This window comes from Apteryx rowi, unplaced genomic scaffold (genome assembly GCF_003343035.1).
Source record: "Apteryx rowi isolate R43461 unplaced genomic scaffold, aptRow1 scaffold_137, whole genome shotgun sequence".
NCBI lineage: Eukaryota > Metazoa > Chordata > Aves > Apterygiformes > Apterygidae > Apteryx > Apteryx rowi.
In genome coordinates, this window is record NW_020447608.1 from 408,548 (window position 1) to 416,962 (window position 8,415).

At 47.2% G+C, this 8,415-nt stretch overlaps 1 protein-coding gene across 1 annotated transcript in view; it reads left to right on the forward strand.

Moving 5' to 3' along the window:
• GPATCH2L (G-patch domain containing 2 like) overlaps positions 1 to 5,212 on the forward strand; it is a 67,226-nt gene extending 62,014 nt beyond the window's left edge. The window contains exon 15 of the transcript XR_003252087.1: positions 5,110 to 5,212. The gene's annotated coding sequence lies outside the window, so the exon portion shown is untranslated. The remainder of the gene's footprint in view (positions 1 to 5,109) is intronic.
• The last annotated feature ends 3,203 nt before the right edge of the window (positions 5,213 to 8,415 follow it).

Consider the following 8,415-nt stretch of genomic DNA (forward strand, 5'->3'; position numbering starts at 1 on the left):
TTATCATAAACTGGCCTTCAAACAGTGGCTGATGGGGTTGGGAATTTGCTACTTGCTCCCTTATGACAGACTCTGGGAAAGCAAGTTTATTTCACTGAAAAGAAAATCTGTGAGGGATTGGTTCCAGCGTGTTTGAAACCCTTTCCATGCAGCTCTGTGCAGTGTCACTCTGCCCCTCATTGAGGGAGATCTGCTGTCATGCTTGGGCCTCTGCTCTCATGTCTGTTCTGACTCGCTCCTCTTCCTTGAGGAGGAAGTGGATCAGTGTTACAAGCCAGCAAATGTCATGCATATTAGACAGATGCATTTACCCTGCCCTTTCCCTTGAGAGAAACTCAGATTCAAATAAACGAGTCCTCTTTTTTTTTTTTTTTTTTTTATTTTGCAGGCCCCTAAGTGGACAAGCTGTCGCTTCAATCTCATCCCTCTCACGATATATCTGTCGGCATTGTGATTAGTGATCCACAGGCAGCTCAAACACAGCAATTGTAACCGAAGCTGCAAAGTTCCTCTGGATGTTGAGAGCTTTCTGCAGCTGCTTCCTTCTTGCAAGAAGTCTGGAGAGATAATTCCCTCTTTGACAGGGCAGSGACACTGGAGAAAAGGATGAGAGGGGGAAAGAGGTGGCCACTAGGAGCACCTCTTTTGTTCTGCAGCTGGCCCCAGGGCAAGAAGGCAGGTTTCAGCCCAGTGTCAGATATTGCTTTGTTTTGTCAGCTCACCTGTCAGTGCAGTGGCCTCAGGTGAGTAAAGGAGCTCTGCTCAGAAGCTGTCCTTTCCCTGCGCWTTTCCAGAGGAAAAAGGAGATTTGCATGTGCTCCCTCCTGATAATGGGGATGCTTTGCAGTGAAGGGTGTTTGGGGCAGAATGAGACCTTTACGTCCACTGGCATGCCTGCATGTGCAAATGCAAATACCTTTAGCTTCTCCAGATGTTTTTATGCAAAAAGCCTGAGCTCTTCTGCATATACTGTTGTTTTCTGTAATCCCAGCTTTTGTGGTAAGACAACATCTGCCTGTCTCCTGCAGGAGTAATGTTCTCAAGAGAGGCTGGAAGTTTGGGATATGAGTGGCTGAGTGGAAGTGTTGGAATTCCTGCAGTGGAGGTATCTCCTTGGAAACTGAGATGGAAAAGAGTAAGGAATGTGGAGCTCTTAAGAACAGGCAATGACATCTGTGAAGAGCAGATATGAGGGCAGTATGGAGAACAAAGCAGGCCAGGCAGGTGCCCTTGGCTTTCAGTTGCTGTTTCTTACCAGACAAAGAAAAGGTGGATGGATATTTCACATATATCTGAATGCTGTTGAGGCGTTGAATTCTGCCATATGAAATCCCATTAACAGTGTTTGTTTAAYCCGCAGATAGGAGGGTGAATGGGGACTTAAAACTGGTCAAAGGATGATGGTGATGGTAAAAGAGTCATGTAAATTTGAGAAAGAAAGATCTGGTCTTCTCTGCCATTAAAAACCTAGTGCATGGCCAGTGCCAGTGAATTGGGACAGAGATCAGCCTTCAGCCTAGTATGATTAATCCTTTTCATTAGATATATGGAAGAGGAGGTAAACAGACCATTAATTAAATCTGCAGAGGACAGTAAATTGAGAGCACTGCAACCAGTGACTACAGTGTGGTGATGCAGAGGGATTTGGAAATTAGAAACAGGGCAGGAATTAAAGGTTCGTACTGCCAGGACAAATGCAAGTGAGAGAAAACAGACTGAACATGATACATGGTGAGGAGAAGTCTAAACAAGCATAGTGCCAGAAGAAGGTGCAGTCATGTGAGGGTATTCATTTGGTGCTTGGAGATTGATAAGTTGGTGTGCATTGAGGAATCCTAAGACTGTGTGCCTTAGAGAGAGAAATGAGTCTGACTCAGTGTTTGCGGGAGTCAGTAGAAAGGCTCCCAGAGGCTCCAGTGAGGTTTAGGTTTGGCCTGTGGACTGTGTCTGAGTAATGATGGATGGGCCAGTGTGAGAGTGGTCAGAAGCACTACGCACGCCCAGCTAAGCCAATGGGCATGCTTTGGAGCAGGGGACCCCTCTCCTCTGTAAGGGGCTGCACCTTTAGGGTGTCCTCAGGGCAATGTAGCCACCTCACAGTGTCAGAGGGTATCTGAATGGGGGGCAGGGGTGGGAGCAGAAGGATTTTGCTGCAGTACAGGAGCAGGAAAATGATAGCAGAGAAAATGAGTGGAATCGGTAACCAAATGCTACATAATGAACCTGCACTGGAGCCTCCTCCAGTGCTCCCCTCCAGCATCTCCAGAGAGTTGCTTGAGCATGGCCGTCCTGATTGTCACCAATCCAGGGGAAATTTGTGGTGGAGAAGTTGAGGCACAGAGAAGTGTTGAGGTTGATGCCGTGGAGGTGTTGATGTGAGAGAGCCAGGGTCAGGACTGGAGGTCCCAGGCTTTTGTTGTGACTTTGGGCTCTTGCTTCCTGTGTTTTGTCCATTTAGCATTTGAGAGACAAAAGGGAGCACTAGGGTTCTTCGAGGTTAATATTCATCCTGTGTGCTATCGAGGAATCTGCCTCATTGTCAGCCTAAATTGTGTTGGCCCATTGCTACAAGTTATGCTTCCTTATGCCCCTGACATTCCTGTTCTGTGGGGACATGTAGTAAACATGCCCCTACACCCCCCACCAGCTGTAGATGATGCCTATAGCTCTGAATAGAGAGAAGACTCTAAAAATCCATCCCTCAAAGAGAGGGTCTCTGTGTCTCTCACTCGGCCATGCAAGATGTGTGCCATCCCATGAGTGCTGTGCTTGGAGGTTTTCCAGCAGGCATGGTCACAGATGCCCCCAGAGGTGCTCACAGCAGAGGTGAAATCTCTATACAGCCTTTCTAGTGCTCAGGTGAGGCTGGCAGAGGCCGGGGGGAAGTGAAAGAACTTTTCTCTGGGTGAGCTTGTACTGTGCATTGCACCAGTCTGGAGAGATTCTGCTGTGCCCACCCCATCCTAAATGGAGGAGGGAGAAGGTGAGAAGGGAGAAGGTTAAAGTAAATGTATGTTAAAGCTGTTTTTCAGGGTAGCATTGATTCTGACAGGCTCAGAACTGCTTTTACAATAAACTGTGAATGAGGTGCTGCTACTAAATCCAGTCAGTGTCTGGGCCAGCCCAAACACTGGAGGTGGCTAGTCCTGGGCTGTGACACTGTGTGGGAAATGCTGTGTGCAGGAGGGGGGGAATTCAGTGGAGGTGTGGTGCCAGTCTGTAAAGGTCAGGGAAGGGTGAGGCAGAGCTGAGAATTGTAAGAAGGGAAGGAAGCTTATCATTTTTCCCTTTGATGGCTTTTTGTACCCTGCAGTGCTTTCCAGCCTGACCTCTGCAAGCTGGGTTAACATGGCCAGCGCTATTGTTCTGCCTTTGGGTAACAAGGCAGACTTATCTTGCTGCAACCTCTGAAGTCCACRCCTATCTCCTCATCTAGAGAGGCAGAGGAGGGTAGACTAGAAAGAAGAAGGTTCGGGGGAGTTATACCAAAAGGAGCTGTCCTGCACTTGAAATAAACCAAATGGCAGGGTCAGATGTAGAAGTGTGGAAGTTATCAGACGGGTTCGCACCAGTTATCTGCCTGCTCCTGGGTCTTGTATCCCACAGTGGTTGATATGAGATGCACCAGGAGAGTCAGTTTTGGAGCATGGAGTGGAAGGCAAGTTTTTTCTATCCCTGCTGGTCTGAGCTTGACTTCAGCCTCCAACAATTGGAGGCTTTATTAAAAATTTAAAGCTTTATTGCTTTACCTTTTCTCCTAGAAGGTTGTCTATCTGGTCATGCCTTAGCCATAGCTCTAAGCTATTTCTGTAGGCATTTTAGAGGAGATGGAAACAGCTGTTATGTCAGCACACAAAGTCTAAAGCCAAATCAGATATTTAGGCCCTTGAGTTGCCACCCAATTTATCCATACAGCCTGTGGGAGGCTCCCAGAGCTGGCATCCCATCACTGGTGGGTGGCTGGATGCACCGTCAGTCTCAGGTGTTCAGAGTCCTACCAGTTTAGGAGTTTTGGGTGAAGTATGGCACCACATGCTGCAGGTTTTAACTCAATTTCTGACTGTCAGGAGTTAGGATGATAATTTTATGGGAGGAGGCAGATTATCCTAACACCTCCCTACTGTGAGGGTTCTTGCAGAAAGTTTTGACTGCTGTCAGAGAATATTGGACTGGAGAGCCCATAGAGATTGCATCATAATTCATATACATATCTGATCCTATTTTTAATATAGCTTAATCTCTGTCTTCAGTGCTACCTGTTAGGGGTGAGTTCCATGATTTAATTTGCTTCATATATTCTAAATGAAGACTTGCTTTTCATTTTCACTGAATGCTGTGCCATGCTTCTATTACAAGGAAGCATGTTATGGCAGTTTCTCCAGGCACTTTCATCTCCTAGCTTTGCAGTCTTGCTTTTGTTCTCTTCTTGCAGAACGTGCCCAGAACTAACTAGCCTGGGGTAGCTCTGCTTGAGGGCACGGCTCCCATGTGCTGTTACAGTCATATATGGGGGAGGGAAAAAAACTCTGGAGGACAGAGACCTTTTCCCTAACAGATACCTCTGGCAAACAGAGATCTAGTGCTACTGTAGAGCACAGAGCTTAGGAACAAAAATTCCTATCCATTATCACTTAGTATTTCTTTCCTGGTGTATCTGAAGAGGGTTTTTTTTGTTTGTTTTTTTGTTTGTTTTTTTTTTGCAACTGCTACAGAGTAAAAGGTCATTTCCATTGAACTGTTTATGTTTCCTGTATTCATTTGGAAATTCCAGCCCAATGGAAGCGCTGTAGGAGTGCGGTCTGCACTGCCTGGCTTTGGCTGACACTGGATTTCACCCACAATTGTTTGCTCTTTTATCCAGCTTTGTTAGGTCATTCTGAGGCTCTTCTCAATCCACTCTTATCTTGATTAACTTACACTAGACTGTCTGCAGACTTCTCCCTACCCACTGTACTTTTCAGTTTCCATATCACTCCTAACAAAATACACTTCAGTAGTCCTAGCACAGAGCCTGGTGCAACTGAGCTTTTAACCTGTTCTCATGCTGAAGACTAGCAGTTCGTTCCTTACTGATATTTTCAGTTTCATTCAGTTTCTCATTTTTGACAGATCTCTCACTCCACAAATGCTGGTTTTGAAGAGTCTCCTGGAAGAAGAGCATTATCTGAAGGTCCAGATTGTCAGCTGGTTCTCCCCCCGCAACATTTCAGAGGTAGCTTCCTAGAAGTCCACTTAATCCAAGCAAAGGAGTGGTTACAGAGAGAGCGACTTGGCTTAATTGCTAGTTGTAAATTGGGCTCATAATCATAATTCTAGCATGCACAGGCATGGGGATCAGGCCCTTGAGTGAGGGATTCATGGAGATGCGCTTCAGTGTGGCCTTTCACTCCTTCCACACATCCATCATGAGTGAGCTCAGTCTCTTGTACTAGCACTCACTAGCTACCCAGCTACCCAAGCACTCACTGGGAAAGCCATGAGCCAAACTCTTCTTGAGCATCAAGGGATGTTTACGTGCTCTGACCCCAGCTATATTCTCACAGGCCACTGCAGTCCCCACCCATATGCAGGGTATGACACTGAGTGGTTGTTGGAGCTAATTGCCTTTTCACTCTTCCCCCTTGAAGAGTCTCCTTTGGGCTAATTTCTCACAGAGGGAAAACTGGTACTGAGAAATTAATAGGAGGTTGGTTTTGTGGGGGACTTTAGTCCTGAGAAGTCTTTGTAGAACTGAGATTTCTCTGGGACTTGTGGACAGATACACTTGGTGTATCCCATTATCTAATGCTCTGCTCTCCCCTAGTTCCAGTGTTCCTGGTTCCCTTGCAGTACCCAGCCTTACAACACTGCTGCTATTCTCTGCTCACCGGCATGTGCTTCCCAGGTGCTTATACCCTCCTGCTTCTGAGGCTGACCCTACGATGACAGCTGCCTGGCTGCCTATCAAAGGCTCCATTCAGAGATGGCTGGAGAGCAGACAGAAAGCTGCAGTGTTAGACCCCGAAATCTGACACAGTGTGGCTTGCCTGCTTTTCAGTGGGTCCTTGACAGCCTTTCAGCTCATGTCTGTCAGCCCCCCTGCGAGGCACATAAGTTCACTTCCATCTTGGAAGAAGGGGAGAGAGAAGTGACATTTCACCGAGTGGCAGGCACACCAGGGGATGTACGGAGATAAGGCAGGATCACAGAAGCAGCTGAAATCCCCAGYGGATATTGCGTTGCTGGCTGGATTGACAGGTTAAAAGTATTGCTGGGACAAGTCTCTCTGCTCCCTCTCTCCCAGAGGACTGTGCAGTGAGAACAGCACTCAGTCCTAATGAATCTTGGCCTACATTGGGCCCAGTTCAGCTACAGCCTGGCATAGGAACATCCACAGGGAATTTGTTTCCAACTTTCCTCAGGAGCCATCCATAGAATGGCTTTTTAAATAAATAAGTTAACTTAACAAACAACAGCAGTAAATGAACAGAAACACTGATGTGGCCAGGGATGAAATATTAGCATTTTTCAAATCCATTTAGCGAAGACAGCCCCTGGGCACTGATTCAGGTCCTTGTGTTAGTGGGCTGTTTGCAAAGCGCTAAGCTAACTTACAGCCAAAACCTATCAGATTCTTCCTGGAGCTCAGGAGGGCAAAACTCATCTTACATGACAAACTAAGACTAGTCTGAAATCGTAAGACCTTTGCATTTCTTTCATTCCAGAGTACTTATGACATGTCAGTCAGTGCACAAGCTTCAAGCAGTGTTTTGACTGCTCCAGAGCTGCAGGCAGGGAAAGGAATAGTTTTCTTCCAGCACCACAAAAATGCTACRTAGACGACAACAACAAACTGAAGTGACTTGTTCAAACAGCACCACAGGATCTTTGGTGACTACAGGTGATCATGATGCACTGAAAGGGCTCTTTGTAGCATCACAGCAGTGAGCAGTAGGCTCAAGCAGTACCAACTCAGAGAACTTCCCTGCTCAGTTACTAGGGCTGCTTCCTGCCTGGTGCTGAGTTTACTGGGGAAATGATTTGTCCAAATGCTTATCTAGCCTTGACTAGTTTGCCAGCTCTTGTGGGATGCAGCACAAGAAGGTGTGTCCAGAGGCAGCTGTTTAGCATAAGTTTTCCACTCTTGGGAAAGATGTGATAATGTCCTTGGGGAGGGAGGAAGGTGCATGGACAGCCTTTCCTTCTAGGTAGGTCACTTGCTCCAACCTGGTCTGGGCCAATGAACCTGTGCTGGCTGTGTAATGTGAATCTTAGTTTCAGTTCAGCATCGACTAGAGAGAATCACAAGTGCAGAAGCTGAGGTTAKGGTTTCTAATCTGGGGAAAGAGGTGTCAGCCCTCAGGAAAGAGACATCAAAGTGGAATGAATATCTTCCCATGGAACTTCTTTAGGTAGTCAGAAGGGAAACACCGGTGATTGACCAGTGTGTGGCCCAAGCTGTTACCTGTAGGTCCCAACTCAGTTCATTCTCCCAGGCAAGTGAGGGGTCCCAGGAGAGGGGGAGAGTGCTGGGAAAGGGGTGGGGGGAGAGGTGGGTGTCAGTTGGTACTTGTTTCTGCTGAGTCAGCACAAAAGAGCCAACCCAAGAGACCAGCTACAGTGACTGACCAGGGCACCAAAGGGCTGTATTCAACACATAAGGAGGGTGCCTGAGGCCAGGCAGGTGGCAAGGAGGGGCACAATGCATGGTGATGCAGTGCCAGGGAGGGCAAGGAAAGTGGCAGTGGGGCAGAGAGATGCTGGGTGCCAGCTGTCATCATGCAGCTGGTGGGGAAATCACATCAAGGAGTACTGTGCACCCTGCTTGCCAACCTCCCTGCATCCTTTGCCATTCCCTGCCTGCGCCCGCCTCTGGCAGGTGGTGGCACTGCCTTTGGTTTATGCTGTGATCTCTGCCCTTTCTCCCAGGTACTGTGATTCAGCAGTACCTACTGCCTGTCGGTGTATCCTGAACTGATCAGCCCCAATATCTGGGGCCTGCTGTCCCTTTCTTTCCCATTTTTGTGCAACTACTGTCCCCCTCAGCAGCCCTATTGCTCTGTCCTGCATGCAGCAGTGCCCCTTACAGTCCCTACCAAGAGGTTAATAAAGACCTACTGCCTGAGTTACCGTTACCTTTTCTAAACAAAAAATACAAACAGCATGTAAGCAGCATTCATTAGCTTGCACGCCTTCAGCTGCTTACTGGATACACATCCCCCTCCCTCCCGCATCTCTCTCTTATTTTAATATGTTTTTTTTTTAATTTGTTTTGATGAATGAGTGACAACCCTGACACGCGATTCGCTGAGATTAATAGAAACGACACAATATTTACGTCGCGCCGACGAGCAATTATCCTGCCATCTATCTTTGAGATTATCTTTCTGATTGAAAACTACTCATCCATGTAATCGGAATTATTTGGAATTAGAA